Source organism: Xenopus laevis, chromosome 5L (genome assembly GCF_017654675.1).
Source record: "Xenopus laevis strain J_2021 chromosome 5L, Xenopus_laevis_v10.1, whole genome shotgun sequence".
Taxonomy (NCBI): Eukaryota; Metazoa; Chordata; class Amphibia; order Anura; family Pipidae; genus Xenopus; species Xenopus laevis.
The window spans coordinates 160,212,994-160,232,679 of record NC_054379.1 but is presented as its reverse complement, the minus strand read 5'-3'; the positions used below and the strand labels follow the sequence as shown (position 1 = coordinate 160,232,679).

Here is a 19,686-nt window from a genome sequence, read left to right as displayed (position 1 = left end):
ATTTTCCTGCCAATAGAGTGAGAATGAGCCTCAGCGTCTAGTCAATCTGCCCCTATGTTGGGATCAAGTACACTCTACTGTTTTATTATTACAGAGAAAAAAGGAAATAATTTCTAAAAATGTGGATTATTTGGATAAAATGGAGTCTATGGGAGACAAACTTTCCATAATTCGGACCTTTCTGGATAATGGTTCTCCGGATAACGGATCCCATACCTGTATTGTAAAACATAAGCAACATATATTTATATACACACACCAATGTAAAAAAAAACAATGCTACAAACAGTAATTGTCAAGATGGCAGCTAGAAACACAAGAGTATTTGTATCAGTGCCCTGTGAATATTAACATGTCCTTATTGTTGTATCTATTCAATTAGAAGCTTGATTGTATTACTATTTCTCCTAGTTACGAGGCAAAGCACAAATGTTATGGCTCAGAGGAATGGAAGTCATTGAATCTCCACAGGTCAGTTGGACCTCAACTCCAGGAGAGGGTTGGAATGTGAAGTTCTGCAGTAACTTGGTGAAGAACAAGAAGAGTTCCATTTTGGCCAAGGTCTCTCCAGCACAACTTTTCTTACCTAAGAGGCAAAGTCAGTGAATTCATATTAAAAATTCTATTTACACTAATCAATAAGAAATTTTTCACATAGGGAGGTCCTTTTATTAGGTTGAATTTTAGTGTTATTACAGCTTTTTGAAACCAAGATTAAACAAATTTTCTCTAAAACTACTATTGCCGTGAACATTATTAAAATATCTGTATATAAAAAGTATGAATGAAAAAAAATGCTGAATGATGTGCAAAAAAATTAAAAATTGCTATTGAAAAAAATCCAAAAACCTCTGAAAGTCTGAATGGCTAAAAAAAAAAAAGGTCCAATTGGATCAGTGCCTTTGACTTCTATGGGACCTCGACTGTTTTTACTTGGTGAAGTTTGACGTTTTTGTGTGGTTTTTACACTTGACAAATCTTGAATTTTTAGAATATTAGAGAAATAAAAAAAAAAACACCCATTTTTTGCCAAATTCCTGCCTATTTCAGGTGTGCAGCACCTTACAGTTGAATTGCTTAAGTTCTAACTTTTCTATCCATTTTACCATAAATGAGGAGGAAATGTAATCATCCGAGAAATATTTTTTTCATTTATATTTAGATAAATGTAATTAATTTTTGAAGCACAGTTGGAATGAGTTGTTATTGACAGTCCAATTTCCTATTTTACTCCAAATATTCCACCATTCTGTTCCATGTTGAACTATCCTTTCCTGTTCTTTACGACCAGTGTATCCTGAATGTTCTCATCATTCTATCCCATAATTTAAGCCGTATAAACCTAGGGGGCAGATTTATCAAGGGTCAGATTTCAAATAAAAGAAATTTCGAATAAAAAAAAAGACCAACCAAATTTATTCAAAAAATCTAAGGTTTTTGTTCGGGTGAATATACCGTTTTCATTCGAATTTGAATCATACAAATCGAAGTAACATTGTATTGGATCAATATTTCTAAAAAAAACTTCATCAAAGTCCACCAATTGACTCCAAATAGGTTCTAGGAGGTCCCCCATAGGCTAAAACAGCAATTCGGCAGGTTTTAGATGGCGAATGGTCGAAGTCGAATTTTTAAAGAGACAATATTTTTTTTTAAATTCAAATCGAATTTGGACTATTTCCTAGTTGAAGTACACAAAAAATATCTCAAAGTTCGAATTTTCACTTCGACCCTTGATAAATCTGCCCCAGGGCTGCCATCAGGGGGGCACAGGGGGGACAGTTGTCCCGGGCCCCGCAGGTATTTGTTTATAGCCAATGAGGATACAGAGAAGTGAAAAGGAGACTGGTCATACACGCACGGAGCTCCTCTGCTCTTTTCTAAAGATGTCAGCATGCTGACTGCAGGGGGAGGAGGCTAATAAAGTAAGTGAAGCATGGCCAGGCCCCCCTTAACCCTGGCAAGCAATTTTATAAGTTTTGGGGCCCCTACCACCAATGTTTTTTTTTTAAAATATTTTCTGGGGCCCCAATTTTTTACTTGTAAGGGGGCCCCTGGTGCCAAGGTTTTTTTTAAAAAAACTTATAGGGGGCCCTGGTCACCAATTTTTTTAAAAAAAACTTTTATTGGGGGCCCTGGCATAACAGTTTTTTAAAAAAAATATATTCTCTAGGGCCCCAATTTTTTTTAACTTATAGGGGGTGCCTGATCACAAATTCTTTTTTTTAACTTGCAGGGGGGCCCTGACCACCAATTTTTTAAAAAAACTTTTATGGGGGGCCCTAGCCATCAATAGCTTTTTATAAACTTGTGTGTGGGGGGTTACCTTTTTTTAGCAATGTGTTGTCTTTTAGCTGTGGTGTTGAGTGTGTGGGATCTGGGGTGGGGCTTGGGTGGGCGGGGCCCAGGGGGCCCTGAAAATTTTGTTATACGGGGCCCCGTGATTAATAAATGGCGGCCCTGTACATGTCTATAACAAACAAGGGAAAGTTATAGTTATACAGGAGCAGTGACCAGCTCCATGTTGTAGCTCCCACCCCTCCCAGCTATAGTCAGGTGATCCCACTGGTGTCTAATAAAAGGGCAGCAAAGTATGGAGGTTTACTTTGAAAGCAGCAAGTAAGTTGCAGGTAAAACTTAGTCCCTTTGTAAAATGTATAATTAAGCAATAGAATTCTTAATGAATCAGATGAAAGTTGAGCATAGGACTGGCCAGATATGGGATGACTTTGACGTAGTTGTTCAGTTTAAATATATTGCAATATATGGACAAACAATCCCTGTGTTGTTTAAAGGGTAAGGCATTTTTCAGTAGCAGTATGCACAAAATGTCTCTGTCTTAAATATATTGATAATGGGTTGAGTGCAGAGGACTCTTGTGTTTGTCTACCTGTACATGTCTATGCCATTTTACTCCATCCTCAAACATTCTGAGGATTTTTACATTTAGTTTCTGAAATCTGTACTGTTTGTTGTGAACATTCTATCTTGTATGTTATACTCATCTTTTTATCCCATATTCATCACATATTCTATGTCTAAATTGTCTCCATTCTGCCATACCCCAGCTCCTAATTCTGTTTCCGGTATTCTGACCATTATATTCCACATATTCTCTCAACTGCACATATATCCTCACCTTTATCCTCAGCACATTCTAGTCATTCAATCCTGCTCCTTATCATAACTGTATCTTTCAAATTATTATTCTATCCTTCTGATTCCAACCAATCTATTGTACATATTCTCACCATTCTATCATGCAAATGCAGATCATATGGATAATTTTTTTAAATACAATTCATTCATTCAGAGTATAAAAATTAAAGGGGCACTATTGTGAAAATGAAAATTTAATATAAGCTTCATCATACTGAAATAATAAACTTTCTAAATACAATCAATTAAATATTATTAGCGATGGGCGAATTTGCGCCGTTTCGCTTCGCTGAAAAATTCACGAATTTCGCGCGAAATGGCAAAAATTCGCGAAACAGCGCCGGCGTCTCGTTTTTGACGCCGACGCCCGTTTTTGACGCCGGCGGCAGTTTTTTTCGACGCCGGCGTCCGTTTTTTCGAAAAAAAAACAATTGACGCCGGCAAATTTCTGCCGCGAATTTTCGCGGGCGTTTTGCGAATTTATTCGCTGGCGGCGGAACGCGCAAATTCGCTGCGAATTCGCGCCTGGCGAATTAATTCGCCCATCACTAAATATTATGCATTGTTTCTGAAATAATCTAGTTTATCTTCACTATTCCTCTCTCAGCATCTGTTTGTCTTCATTTTTGTTTTCATGCAGCAGTTGTGTGTCAGATATTCATTCACTGATTCCAGTTAGTGATGGGCGAATTTATTCACCAGGTGCGAATTTGCGGAGAATTTTCACGATTCGCTGCCGGTGAATAAATTCACGTAACGGGCGCGAAAATTCGCTGGTGAAAATTCTGCGTCCAAAAAAAAATTGGACGCTGGCACATTTTCGCCAAAAAAACGGACGCCAGCATCAAAAAAAAATTTCGGCAAAGCGAAACGGCGCAAATTCGCCCATCACTAATTTCAGTACAAACAAACTATCTAACAAACTAACTGCCTTTTGCACAAATTCTGCATGTAGAGGGACATGATGTCTGGTGAGTTTAATAGAGTGACTTCTAATACATTTCTGGGCAAAAGGAGCCCCCTATAAGATATATTATTATTAAATTCTGATGCTAATTGCACTGGTTTCTGTGCTGCCATGTAGTAATTATCTGTATTAATTACTAATCAGCCTTATATTGTGACATTTCTATTCTATGTGTACTGTATATTGTGAGTGGGTCCCTAAGCTCAGTAAGTGACAGCAGCACAGAGCATGTGCAGTGAATCAGCAGAAAAGAAGATGGGGAGCTACTGGGGCATCTTTGGAGACACAGATCTTTACTGCTAAAGGGCTGTGGGTGCCTTGGGCTGGTATAGAGGCACAAAGCATAATGTACAACTTTTATAGCCTAAATTTTTAGTTTATCTTTAGTTCTCCTTTAACCAGATTCACAGTACCTGCTGAGAAGGGAAGGAATGCCTCATTTTTCACAAAATTTTCTTCTGAGTCAAGGAAATGTTCAGGGTAAAATTCTTCTGGCTTTTTGAAATAATCTTTATCTCACAGAACAGATGTCAGCAGTGCCATTATTTGGGTTCCCTAAAAATGTTTAAAAAAAGAATGTAAGTCACAGAAAAGAATGAAGAAATTTCCTGCAGAAACATTTTGTGATGATTGATTATTGATCAGGCTTCCCATTAACCGCCAGCTGATCAGTCTCCGTAGAGTATCCTGGGCAACAAATAGCTTTGAGAAAAAAATATGGGTGTAATGCAAAATGATTTGAGACACAAATAGTGCCCTCTTCAAAAGCAAATTGTAAAATGTACCTTTGGGATGAAAAAGCCCCTGAATGTGATATCCTGAGTAGTTGCATGTGGCACATTAGTAGGTGCAATGTTTGCAAATCTCTGGATCTCGTGAATAACGGCATCAGTAAAGGGCATTTGCTTCCGGTGTTCAAGACGCGGTTCTGCTGATCCAATCACTCTGTCAATTTCCTCTTGGACTTTTTCTGGAATAAACATAAAAGTACAGACAAAGAACAGAGTTCAAAGGGATTCACATATGATTATTATGCACATAAGCGGAGTTTACAATCCAAGGGCCCTATCACATTCACACACATTACAGTCAGTTTTCTGTCCTCCGTTGAACCAATTTTTGTACCCGGACTCAACACCTGCAACCGTGACTAGTAATGCACAAATTTGTGCCATCGCGAAATTTGTCCCGTCGTCAATTAAAGTCAATGGGCGTCCGTTAATCGTCGCCGGTGTCTAAATTGCCGCCAGCATCGATTCTGTTGCCGGCATCAAAAAACTTTGACACAGGTGAATTTCACCGCAAATTAATTCACCCATCACTAACTATCACCCACAACCCGCATTTTTACCCTACTCGCTACTAGTGATGGGCGAATAAATTGGGTAGGTGCAAATTTGTGGTGAATTTCCAAGTTTCACAGCCGGCAAACAAATTCGTGAAACTGAAACTGAACAATTCGGGAAATTCGGGAAACAAATTTGTGAAATGTTAACATTTGCGTTTCACTAATTTTTTGCCGTTTCATGAATTTCGCGGGAAAGTAGCAAATTTTTCGGCGAATCAAAACAAATTCGCCCATCACTACTCGCTGCCTGACCTGCAACTGTTTTATCCACAACCTGATCTGCAACCCACTGACCACAACAGAAAGTGCTGTTGCTGCAAACCGGAAGTGATGTTGTCAGAAGTAGGTGGGGTAGAAAAAGGTTTTAAAAAGGTTTAAATGAGTAAAATTTAGATACTAAAAGATAAGATGGGACATATGGATAAGACATGAAACCTGACCCGCAATCCACTGACCCACATACATACCCACATCTGAAACTCGCAGGGTACCCAGCCCACTGCAGAAGCCAATTAACCTACGTGTATGTGTTTGGAGGGTGAGAAGAAAGCAGAGTACCTGGAAGAAACCCACAGAGACATGGGGAGAAAATACAGTAATTAGAACCCCAGTAGTGCATGCCAGCAATTCTACCCACTGAGCCACCATACTGCCCATAATCAATAGTTTTTACATAACTCACAATGTCAATTACTATTGTATCACATGAACAGGTTAGGTCATGTCACTTAAGGTGGCCATAGACGTGCAGATTACCTGCTATATTGGACGAACGATCAGACGTCCCCATCTCCCAACCTGCCACTAACCTTCAGTTTAAATAAAGTAGTAAAAGAACAGATCCGACGATGTTCTGACCTGACAGCAATCATATGAAAGTTTATGTCCGACAAAGCTGGTCTCAGTTTCCCACTGAAAAACATCAGATCAGCAATACATGCAGAGACAGGCCCGGACTGACAATCTGTCTGTTCGGGCATTTGCCAGAGAGGCTGCTCTATTTTTTCTTAAAGTGGGCTGATCCTGATCTCTACACCTTATTAGAAAGTGCCACTGCATTTCATTGAATCAGGCGGGCTCTAGGACCGATCCTGCATCCTCTCTCCCACTGTTGCTCTGCCCCTCCCACTCCTCTGTTCTGGTGCTGCCGTGCTCTATGCAGGCCTGCGCGCTATCAGGGGGTTACAGTCCCAGGCCCAGCAAGATTTAGATTTAAAGGGGGGCCGGCTGTGCTGCTCTTTCAGGATTAGCTGTGAACATCGCTGAAGACCGGATCTCTCTCTGCACTTCGTTTCTGTGAGTCTTTGTCACTCTCTGTCCCTGTCCCTCTCTGTCTCTCTCTCTGTCTCCTTCTGCACTGTCTGTCACTCTCTCTCTGCACTCTGGCTCTCTCTCTGTCTCCTCCTGCACTGTCTGTCACTCTCTCTCTCTCTCTGTCCCTCTCTCTTCCCCGCTTCCCTGTCACTCTGTCTCTCTCTGTCACTCTGTCCCTCTCTCTTCCCCTCTCTCTGTCTCTCTCTGTCACTCTGTCCCTCTCTCTTCCCCTCTCTCTGTCTCTCTCTGTCACTCTGTCCCTCTCTCTTCCCCTCTCCCTGTCACTCTGTCTCTCTCTGTCACTCTGCCCCTCTCTCTTCCCCTCTCCCTGTCACTCTGTCTCTCTCTGTCACTCTGTCCCTCACACAAGTCAAAAACCACAATTAATAAAAAATGAAAACCAATTGCAAATGGTCTCAGAATGTCCCTCTCTACATCATACTAAAAATTAAATTGAAGGTGAACAACCCCTAAGGCAGCTCTTTATGCGCATTCATTTTTGCAGTTTTATCCCTATATATGAGTGGATGTGTACAAGTCAGACCATTGCGTCTTTACATGTGGGCTGCTTTGATTTTTTTTGCCCGGGCTGCTTTTTACCCCCAGTCCGGCCCTGTGCAGAGATATTATTGGCAGAAATCTTCTAACCTGTCCGACCAACTTGTAAGAAGGTGATTGAGTTTGTGTGCATGAAAAAAAGTGTATTGTATGTGTAAAGTGAATGTGAGTGCTGTAAAAATGTTAAAGTGATTGAAAGTGTTAAATGTAAGTGATTAGAAGTGTTAAATGTTTTGGAGACTGTAATGTGTAAAATGCAGTGTTGACATGCAAATGAATGGTAAAGGTTTCATGTGGTGACCTGGGGAAAGGCACATGCACTGCAGTGAGGACAGTACATGATAGGGAAATGTTAAAAGCACATGCACAGTGAATGTTAAGGGGATGGTTGATTAGGGATAGTATTTAAAGGGGTGAAACACATTAATGGGTGTTCAGTGGATGCTTCTGAAGAAAAGTAGATAGTGATAGGCTACCGTAAAAGTACTAGGTACTACAGATAGTGAGTGGACCACTAGAATGGGTAGCCAAGACCCCAACGAGGAGTGAGTGGCTTAGGAGCCAAGGCTTTGCCAGTGAGGGCTGGAGTGTAAGGAGGAACACGAACATCCTGAAGGAGGGGCGCAAGAAAAATCCTATCTGGAGTAGGCCGGAGGGGCATAGGACGTATGCCGGACTGGTAGGACCAGAAGGTGGAAAATTCCTATCCTAAAAGGTCAGTGGTGCACTGCTGTGGTGTCAGCCCGACTGAAGTAGGAAGGTGGTAAGTCGCCTTGGAAAGGGGTGTTCCTGTGTCTCCAGTGACTTCGTGTGAGGGGTTCGCTAAAGGAAGTTATTGCTCTGCAAGGAAGGGAGTAAGTGACACCTATGGGACTGTGTTTGGACTGTACAAAGTTAATGGATATCGTGGAGTGTTTCCAATAAAAGTTCTTCATTTTTGTGATTTTACATCGGTGTGGATATCCATTATTCCAGTGAAGGTTGGTTGCCATGGTGACGGCGGGGCATTAACCCTTAACCCCCCTTACAAACTGAACAACGATCGGCATGGTACGACAAAGGTCGGGCACTCCACACAAAATTGTATGAAAATTGTATGAATCGAAGATCTATGGCCAGCTTTATCCACCCCCGCAATGCCATGTTGTGCCTAAAAATGCTCCAAAACCCCTCCCGTGTTCCAATGCGTCTTTCTTTATTTTAAGGTCTGCAGTTCAGGACTGTGCCACCTGGATTGGGCCCATGGGAAGTATGGTGTAATTAAGAAAACAATAGTTTGTGCCCCTGAGCTTCTTGGTTGGTAAAACATGTGAAGGTAATAAGATACAGCACTTTTAGTCCGTTTACATGAGCAAAGTCAAAACAAATCAAAAGTCCACTAAGAAGCCGTCACATAAACAAATCCCTCCTTTTCCTCAGCTACAGTCTGTGTGGCCAATGGTACACTTGAGGGCCATTTATTAAACTACTAATTTTCTAGTAGATGTTTATAAAGGGGGAAAACTTGAATTTTTATAGGCAAAAAAAACAAAAACTTTTTAGAGAATTATTATACCCCAAAGCTGCTAAAAATCCAAATCTGAAAATACTCCATCTAAAACCTGTCGAGGTCATGTAGAAGTCAATGACAGATGACCCTTTTACAATGTGAAGATGTTTGTGATTTGCCCTGGTTTTCCTTATGATAATCTGAAAAAGTTGAGGTTATCGGGCGACATCTAGAAAAAGTCGAGCGTCAAATTCGAAAAAGTCACACCATTCAAATTGTTGCTTGATTTTGTGGAGACTTTTCCTACACCTACTTTTTCTACCTGAATTTTTGATAGATTCATGTAAATTTGTGGATGGGAGTTTTGTCGACTTTGTTTTAATAAAAGAATGGGAAAATAGTAAACACCCCCTTCGGTGTTCTCTGGATGTGATCTATAGTGATGGGCGAATAAATTCACCAGGCACAAATTCACCGTGAATTTCCCTGTTTTTCTGCCGGTGAATACATTTTTTCAAACTCCCGCGAAAATTCGCTGGTGTCAAAAAAATTTGGACGCGAGTCGGAAAAGTCGCTCGCATCAAAACCGTTGCGTGACAACACTATTCATTGACTTTAACACCGGCATCAAAATTTACATGAATTGACCCGGACATCAAAATTCAAGTTTCGCTAATTTTTCACGTTTTGCAAATTTATGAATTTTTCGGGGAATCGAAATGGGAGAAATTTGCCCATCACTAGTGATAGATACTAATGTGAGCCAAAGCTCATGGTATAACACAAAGGGGCACTTACTGTATATTCTCTTTCAGGTTTATGATATAGTCTGTTGTATATTTAGAATTGTGGTTCAACAACCTGCACCTGGCAAAATTACATTTGACGCAAAATTACATTGGATGTGAAAAATGTGATGTTTAAGCTATTATGTGTACTAGTCCAAGATTTTTAGCAAAGCTTATAAAATGATCATATTTCTTCTTTTCCTAAAATGGATCCTTACTTTGAATCTCTGGATATTTCATCATTAATAGGAGGCCCCATCGGAGAGTGGTGGAAGTCGTCTCCATTCCAGCTCCAAATAAGTTGCCTAAAAGGTCAAATTTTCGTCGTGAAAAAACTTTGTAGAAGAAAAGCTTCTCCTGAGATTGCACATCCCAATTAACACAGTATGTATAAGAGAATTAGAAAGCACAAAACATTAAAGGGGTTATGTAATAAAAGGCACTATGTTTGCCCCATAGTAACCAATCAGCAGGTAGCATTTACTGGTCAACTGTTTAAAAGCAAACATCTTAGGGTCAGGGCACACAGGCAGATTCGGAGAGATTAGTCGTCCGGCAACAAATCTCCTCTGCTTCGAGGCGAATAATCTCCCCGAACTGCCTCCCCGTCAGCTAAAATGTAAATTGCCGACGGGATGGCACATGGAGCGATTCGTATTCTGAAGTCGCCCAAAGTTTCCTCGTGAGGTAGCTTTTTGGATGAATAGTGCTATCTGCATGAGGAGTGGGCTTAGTATATAACCACTGCCTTAAAATAAATGCAACATAAAAGCAGAGCAAACAGCAACCATGAAATAAGAGAAGACAGGCAACCCTTCCAATACTTTCCCTTGACTTTATGCTTTGCTCCCACCATCACTCTGGAGCAGTGGAGTTCCATATCTTTGATAGTTATGCCCTATAGTCCCTGAGTGCTACCCTATCCACTGAAACCATTTTGAAACAGGCAGTAGGGATGTAGCGAACTGCCGAGTATGTGTTCGCGAACGCCGTTTGCGAACACCGGCAAAAAATGCAAACAGTTCGCGAACAGTTCGCGAACTTCGAACATCCAAAAATCGTTCGATTCGAACGATCGAAGGATTTTAATCGTTCGATCGAACGAATCGAACGATCGAAGCCATTCGATCGAATGATTTCATTCAATCCAATGGCTTCGATCGTTCGATTCGAACGAAAATCGTTCGATTTTAGCGATCGAATGGTCGAATGGTCGAACGATTTTGACGCGAACGCCTATTGGCGAACGTCGCGCGACGTTCGCGAACTTGCGGCGGACGCGAACAGTCGAAGTTCGCGCGAACTAGTTCGCCGGCGAACAGTTCGCTACATCCCTAACAGGCAGCAGAGTTCCTAGTCCTTCGCATATTTACAATAGGAAATGGCACAAAAGGAATGGAAAACTCTTTGAAAAATGTCGCTGAGTTTTTCTGTTTTAATTTTGTATATTACTGAAAAATCTGTGTAAAATAAATGGCAAATTTATTAAGATGTGCATAATTTTATGCCAATGCGAAGGCCAGATTTGCCACCGTTATTTTACATTGCTTATGCTATAGCACCTTTCCTTTGGAACACTAATGCCATAGTGTTTGGGCATCTTTTACTTGGTCTCTTTCCCAGGGTGACTTTTTTTTTTTGCCCAGATCCTTTAAATTTTGCTTATTTTAATTTGTCTTCTTAAATGTATATATATATATATATATATATATATATATATATATATATATATATATATATATATATATATATATATATATATATATATATATATATATAAAATGGTGTGAAGGATCAGCACACAGAGTGCTGATCCTTCACACCATTATCTACAATATTGATCGTGCACCCCTGCTCTAACAAGAAAAGAGTGCGGACACCAGCAACCTATATATATATATATATATATATATATATATATATATATATATATATATATATATATATATATATATATATATATATATATATATATATATATATATATATATATATATATATATATAGACATTTTTAGCCCTTATTATGCCACGCTTCCAGGTTTCATGGAAGGGAACACAAGTTGACTTCTACTGGGTTATGTATCAAAGGTCCCTCTTAAGAAAAAATGCATAACATTTTACACTGGTTCTTTTCAGTTGCGAATAAATTTGCGAAATTTCCTGGAAAATTCGCCAATTAAACGAACGCCCAATGACTTTAATGAGTTGTCGCCAGCTATGGAATTGTCGCGCGTCAAAATTCGCGTTTCGCAAATTTTATGAACTTGCTGGCGAAGCAAAACGGGACAAATTCATCCATCACTAGTGACCCTGCCAACCATTTAGTATTTAGAATCACAGAATGAAAAATATGCAGAAATATTCATCCCCCCTTTCCACCAAAACATGGAATCAAACATACTGAAAGGAGTAATTGGCGGTGCCCTTGTTACCCTCTTCCTTCGATGTTCTGCCACTGACCCCTCTCCCGAACTTTTTATTGGTGTCTGGCAACACATTATACTGCATGTTTGGTGCAATCTACTTGCTAATTGAACATTAATGCTACTAGCAATGGTAGTGCCAATAGGATAATCATGGATGCATGCTAATTTTAATAACAAATATTTTATTTGACAGAAGCAAATGGAACTTGTTTATAATTATCACAACCGTGACGAATTTAGCATTTTACCTCTTGTTGCTTGACAAGGAAAACATCAATGAGATCCCTCTGGTCATTTACATCCAGATGTTCTCTGTGTCTGGTAAATGTCTCTTTAAGAAAGTCATATAGTTTTGCTGTGTTTACGCCAATGGTTTTGTGCCTCCCGGGAATCCATTTCATAATAGAAGGATATATGTTATACAGCTTTAAGACATAATATAACAGAAATATGTTTAAAAATATGTTGATTGTCATAATAAAGGTTTATGCAGAACGCTTCTAATGGTGTAAAGCACCAGAACAAGATTAGGGGGATTATTTGTCAAAGATGGAAGAAAAACCTTGAATGTAAAAAACTTGAATCAGTGACTTTGAATTGAGAAACCCCAAAACTCAAATTGATCGAGTTTTTTGGCAAAAAAAACCTTGAATCGTTCAAATTGAGTTTTCAAACTAAACCCACTGAAAAAAAAACTCAAACATCATGAAGGCTACAAAGAACGTCAGATGGTTCAAGGGACATCTGTCATTGACTTCTAAATAACCTTGACAGGTTTTAGATCGAGCTATTTCAGCTTATAATAAATCTCGATAAAATTCTAGTTTTTTCAAGGAAAAACGAAAACAATTCAAAAATTCTACTTTTGACCAAAAAAATAACCTCAAAAATCCCAAATTTTCTTTGAAAAAACAACTCAAACTTTGAAAAATAATCCCCTAGATGTTGTTCTACCGTGTAACCAGGAAGCGTGGCATAATAAGGGTTAAAAATGTCATTAGATATCAATTTAAGAAGACTTATTAAAGTAAGCTAAATTAAAAGGATCTGGTCAAAAAAAGGCCACCCTGGGAAAGAGACCAAGTAAAAGATGCTCAATCACTGTGTCATCAGTGTTCCAAAGGAAAGGTGCTACAGCATCAACAGATGATCAGGTTACAGTTCTACATGGGTAAGTGCCTAGGCATCCAAATATTGCCCTTTAAGGAATGATGGTGGCCACATCTTATCTTTGATATCTGATGGGACCCTTTAAAGACCAAACCTGTTTAATAACCAGAACCAATAACTTCCAGGTCAAGTTTGAGGGTTTAACTCTCAGACAGCTATATATTACAATCAGAATGTTAAAATTTTCAAAAAAATTTAGTTTTTTTTTCACTAGAGAACTTTTTAGAGAAAAAAAAAACTTGAATTTTTCGAGCAATTCGTGAAAAAGCCCAAAAAATTAGAGCGGTTCTGGGTTTTCGCTCGATTTTATTGAGTTTTTTCATGATCAAATTAAATTGAGTTTTTATTTTTAATAAATAAGCGAAAATCACACATGGGCATTTGGTCTTGGATTTTTTTAATTAAATATGAGATACATTTAGATTTTAGTAAATAACCCCCTTAGTGTACACATAAAATGTTCAGTATTAATTGGACGTGCTTATAGCTTGTGTAGAAATTCTATTTATTCTAGTAATTATTCACAACAGAGATCTAAGGGCAGATTTATCAAGGGTCAAATTTCTAATTCATGTGAGTTTTTAAAAACTCCCATAAACTTCTATGAACTTGAAATTCGACAAATTTGAATTTTTATTTGTAAAAATGTAATTTCTTAAACTCGGGTGAATAGGATCGACCCGAAAACTTGAATAGAATATGAATCAAATTTGATTTGAGTTTTTAAAACTTGAACAGTTGCTTCAAAATCGGCGAGTGTCAACACTATTCAGACGTCCATTGACTTTAACGCCAGCGTCAGCTTGGACGCGGGCGTCAATTTCCAATTTTCGCTATTCTTCGTGAAAATGTCACATTTTCACGATTTTTTCATGAAAATTTCAGATTTTCATGTTTTTTTTAGTGAAAATGTCAGAATTTCACAATTTTTTTCGTGAAATGGTCCGATTTCACGTTTTTTTTTCCACGCATTTTTCACCGTTTACCGAATTTTGCTGGGAATTCGCGTTTTTTGCCGAAGCGAAACTGGAAAAATTTGTCCATCGCTAATTATAATTGTAACTGTATGAATACCAGCAAGTGGATGAAAGCATCTGAAGAACTGAATTAATTTGTTACTTGAACCATCTAATAGGACCCATTAAGAGACTGTATGTCCAGTGAATTAAGAGTTATTATTTTGAACAAGTAATAGTTGATCTTCTGGCAGTTGCAACTGTTCAAGTAAGGTACAATGGACAAGTAAGTAGGCCATTTAAAACAAAAAGATGTTACATCTGTTGAAATGATGATATATACTATTGCATTCTGCTGCCACGTTCTTCTGTTGTAATGCACCAATATTTGCCGATGCAAAGTTCCCCATCTGTCTTTGATAATTAGGTGTAAATGTTATTATAATCCCAGGAATGCCTGACATTTAAATATTTCATGTATCTACTCACTTTCCGAGTTTTTCTCAAAAACCACAAATAATAAAAAATGAAAACCAATTACAAATTGTCTCAGAATATCACTGTATACATCATACTGACAGTTAATTTAAAGGTGTACAGCCCCTTTAAAGGGCCACTTCGGTTGGTTTATTCCCTTTGAATGTCTTTAATAGAGAATATAAAGAGGTCAGTGTATGACTTTTCTTTCTTGTTTCCCCATAGCTCCTGTGTCTGTGTTATTGGTTCATCTTGATGTTTTAGCATTGACTTTTGGCTGGAAATTCCTGTCCTACACTTCCATAGTGATTTCATTGAACTTTATAATAGATCTAAAAGTGATCAGTAAACTTTATAATAGATTTAAAGTGATCAGTATTACTGATCACTTGAACCAAATTTTAACAATTCCGTAGTCGAATTTGACAGTTTTGGCCATAAAAAAAAACTCTAACCCTTGATATATCTGCCCATTATTGTAAAACCTGTAAAGCCTGTATAACAGGCAGAGTAAAATCATTAATTTTAACTGGATTTTAGTACCCTGTTACTACTAAAAATCCCCATAATATCTTACCATAACGATAGGACTTCCACCGATCCTGATATTTTCACTGACTATGTTTATAAGTTTGAGCAGTGTTGGATCCTGATACTCAAAGTGGTGGTTGAGCAGTATGTGCACAATGATGTTGGCTACAGCGGCGTTCAATATCAAGGTGTTATCAAAGGGCTTCCCTGGGGTATAGAGGAGAGAAGAAGTAAGTGTTCACAATTTTAGCTTCTTTCAGCTGGGCCCACATGGTGGTGATTGGATGAAGGGATGGTGTATGGCAAACTACAACTTAAATGCTGTGTGGGCCTTAACTATGAGATTTTTTTATTAACATAAATAAGGTACTCCATAGTCCCCCATTGTCTATTTTATTCTTTTGCTATTTTGATGTTTTGAGTTGATGTTTTGTTACTTAAGTATTTACTAGTACAGGTATGGGACCTGTTATCCAGAATGCTCTGGACTTGAGGTTTTCCGGATAAAATTTTGGATTGCCATACTTTTAATTAAACATTAAATGATCCAAAAAGGATTGTTTTGCCTCCAATAAGGATTAATTATATCTTAGTTGGGATCAATTACAAGTGTTTTATTATTACACAGAAAAAGGAAATAAAAAAAAATATATAATTACTGGATTCAAATGGAGACTATAGGAGATGGCCTTCCCTTACTTCTAAGATTTCTGGATTATATGTTTCTAGATAATGGATTCTATATCTGTATCTCTAGAAAGTAGTGAAATGTAACATGGAATGTGATTTTTCACACAGAAGCCTCCAGCAGCTTTACTCCAGGAATTCTCATGGATCCACTCTATGAGAAACATCTGGTTTCTTGATTGTTGGGTCTCTGGTCACTGCTTTATTTTGCTTGTCTGTCTCTACCATTGCTTCCCACTCTCAACCATTATTCCTTTTTGATCAGGCAGTGTGCAGGGACCCCTGCATTCCACATATTTTGAAATCACAATTTTTTATGGCCTATCCAGACACTCACACACATGTACTCTCACTCCTACCTTCATAGGTTTTAAAAATTTCAACTAAGTAGATGCTTTCTTCAGAAATTCTCTCTTCTATAGTTTTCTTGCCCATCCCAAAGTCTCTTAGTGTAGAAAGAGTGAATCTTCTCATCACTTTCCAGTTCTCACCATGAGCAAACACAATACCTGAGTAAATTAAAAAAAAACAGTTTTCTCTATAAAAGTTGTGGTAGTACAATGTGTTCAATAGACAAGTGGTGTAACTACCATACAGCAGAAGGGGTGAGAACAGTCTCACTCTAGTGTGACCACAACTTGGGTAATGTTAATCATCATCAACAAATGTAGAGGCTCCGGGGTCAATGAGGAACAGTGATGTGATTGTACTTCCATAGCAATTTAATTTATTAGCCCTGTCCCTGTTACCTAAGACTGGCACCATCTGTATATGTGGCCAAACCAAACACTCCCAATAGCCAGAAATGTAGCCAATGTCTTTTTTTCCAAATTAAGTGACAATAACTTTGCATTTGGCATGCAGAAGACTGTGGTGCTTTGTGGCACGACACAGTGAGAGAAGCTCTTGAGGAATTCTCAGGGAGGGACAATATTCCAGTCTTTGATGAGATTTCTAATGGACATGGTAATTATTCAGAATTTATCAACAACTACAGTATTAGCTGCCTCTCAGGATCCTGGTATCCACCATGTTTAAAGCTATGGTTAATTGGACCCACACTTTTTTCCCAAAGGAATGTGGAAGATGTGGCGCATGTAGCAGAAAGTATCTAACAGATTCATTTATACAATGTGCTATAAGGTGGCAGGCAAGTATATTACATCTCCTGCATGATGCCGCCATCTTGGATTTGGTCAGTTGACTTGTTTCAATCATAGAGAGGCAAAAAGCTCCAGGGTGGTAGAGAATTTAGCCAATGTTTTTTTTCCAAATTAAGTGACAATAATTTTGCATTTGTGGTTTACAAGTTTTTGTGAATATGATAAAAGCTAAGAACAGAGTAGATCTTCTAACATTAGGGGAGGTATTAACTAAAACTCACATTTAGCTAATTTTTTTAACAAATTCGGCCTAACTCCCTTCCACAAATGTAACTTTTATGAATAATTCTTCTTGAAAAGGTTGGTGCGAAAAAAACTTCCCAATTCGAATTGACTCTCCAAAAACTCAACTTTATCGTATTATTGGACAAAAAACACAACTTTATCGGTAATAGGCACAGATCACAATGACAAGAAACAGCTTCCAGGACATCCGCCATTGACTTTAACATGACCTCGACAGGTTTTGGATGGAGTATTTTCTGATTCTTCTTTTTTTTTTTTACCTCTAAAAATTTGAGTTTTCCTCTTTAAAAGCTCCACCAGAAAAATTTGAGTTTTAATAAATACTGTAGGTATCTAGGTATCAAAACTGGACTCAATTTAAATTTTTTATTCAATTTTTTCTTAACCACCAGCACATTTACAAGAAAACGTATGCACAATTGCATTAGTTTGTAGGGAAAAAACTTGATTGTCACAAAAATTGCTCCACTTATTTAAAAAATTCAAATGATAAAATAGCTTGAATGTTGAAAATATACCTCCTAATGATTTCTGCCGAAGCTGACTGGGTTTTTTGTTACTGAATTTTATTTTTTAAAATATCAAGTTTTTTTCCATTGCTAAATCTCAAAAATGGAAATTTAGAAAATACTAGCATTTACATTTTTTTCCTACACATTTTTTAAATGTTTTGAATTTAGATACAAATGCCCCTAAGTATTATTGCATCTCCCTTATACAACACTGTGCACATGCGGCACTTGTTATTTTTGTGAATCATTTCCTCCACCTCAGATTTTGAATTATATTTGTATCATTTAGAAATCTCAAACTACTAGTTTCTGTGAACTATTAGGCCTTTTTAGTGGGGATACACACTTTAATATTTGCCTTTTGTAGATGCTCCTTAGTATTGCACTCTTTTATATATGGACCGAATCCACTATTTTGGATTCAGCCAAACCCTGAATCCTTCACAAAAGACTTGTCCGAATACCGAACCAAAACCCAAATTAGCATATGCAAAATAGGGGTGAGAAGGGGAAAACATTTTTTACTTCCTTGTTTTGTGACAAAAAGTCACGTGATTTCCCTCTCCGCCCCCAATTTGCATATACAAATTAGGATTCAGATTCTGTTTGGCCAGGCAGAAGGATTCAGCCAAATCCAGCGTGGTTGATAAGAGCGTCTCTCACTGTGTTGGTGCCACAAAGCACCACAGTCTTCTGCATGCCAAGCTGAACGCTGAATACGGAGCCGTACTTCTCAGCCAACTGTAAAGCTGGCCATAGACGCAGAGATCCGATCGTACGAATCATTGTACGATCGGACTTTCCCATCTCCCGACCCGCCACTAACCATTCAGATCAAAGTCTTACCAGTCAGATTAGTTAAAGAACAGATCAGCAATGTTCTGCCCCTGACAGCAATCGTACGATATCTATGTCCAACCAAAGCTGGTGACAGTCTCCCACTGAAAATCGTACGATCGGCAATACACGCAGAGATATTATCGGCAGCCGACAGAAATTTTCTAACCTGTCCAATCGACCAAACGACCGATCTCCGCCGGACGAAAAATGTCGGGACTCTCCACACACGGTTCGAAAATCGTACGAATCCTCGATTCGTACGATCAGATCTTTGCGTCTATGGGCAGCTTAATGCAAGCATTAATGTGATACTGTCATCTATTAAATAATGCTTTATTTGCTTTTGGTATATAGGCCCAGATTAAATTCAGTGAGAAAAAGGTTTATCAGGTGAAAACTCATGGATGAGATTCAATTTGAGATGCAATTCAAGTCAGAAAAACTGGAACTTAATTTGGAGAAAAGTTTATTCTCCTCGAAACAAAGGCTACACATTTAGAGGCCCATTTATTATATATTAACTAATTTATTAATAATTTCTTTCAAAAATTGAAGCGCAAAATATTCGCAGCGACTAAGTTTATTAAACAGCGATGCGCTCAGAAGTCATTGCAATCACTGGCGGTAACTACGTCAACGAGCCAGCTTACTCTAACGGTAATTTTAGCTAATTTTTCGGCCACAAATTACGTTTGTGATATATTTATGCTACAAAATAGTCTTGTTTTATGGCGGTTATTATGACAGTTTTTACTGTGACATTTATGGCCAGAAATGCATCTTCAAAACTCATAAACTTTATTGACTGATGATTTTACCATCCAACAACATCACCAGAGTAACACCAATTAAACATTTATGCATCATATAAACCCTTCTGCCAATAGAATCATATGCACAAGAAATCATACCAGTCAATCTCTTTGCTTCATATAACTTGGAGAAACTTGGACGGCTTATGCCAATCACACGTGACACAGACGGCTGAAAATTGCCTGTACCTTAAAAATGTAACACTGGCAGCAGTTTCAATATGCCTGGAATGGCCTATGA

At 38.2% G+C, this 19,686-nt stretch overlaps 1 pseudogene; it reads right to left on the bottom strand.

The window, feature by feature from the left end:
- Positions 1-222: 222 nt before the first annotated feature.
- On the bottom strand, positions 223-18,602 carry LOC108716250 (annotated as a pseudogene).
- Between the last annotated feature and the right edge of the window lie 1,084 nt (positions 18,603-19,686).